This window comes from Penaeus monodon, chromosome 22 (assembly GCF_015228065.2).
Source record: "Penaeus monodon isolate SGIC_2016 chromosome 22, NSTDA_Pmon_1, whole genome shotgun sequence".
NCBI classification, from domain to species: Eukaryota; Metazoa; Arthropoda; class Malacostraca; order Decapoda; family Penaeidae; genus Penaeus; species Penaeus monodon.
In genome coordinates this window covers 40,486,172-40,486,457 of record NC_051407.1, presented here as the reverse complement: position 1 = coordinate 40,486,457, position 286 = coordinate 40,486,172, and positions in this window count along the sequence as shown.

Genomic DNA, 286 nt, shown 5'->3' with positions numbered 1-286 from the left:
GTATTGGATACTTTTTTTTCTTTCAGTGTAAAGTAAGCTTCCACTGGTTTTATTGAGGGTTTAAGAACAATAGACTCGATCAGTGTCTGTCTAACGGTGATTTAAACTTCGCGTAATGAGCTTAGTTTAATGATGTTTCCTCGGCGCTGTTGTTGCTGTGAGATCTGACGCGATACGACTGGAAATAATGCGTCACATTTTATTGGACTTAAACAAGGGCCTCGCGAAAGACGAGGCTTGCACTCTCTGATGGTGGTTGGTTGCATGTGGTTCTCGGATGTTTCTT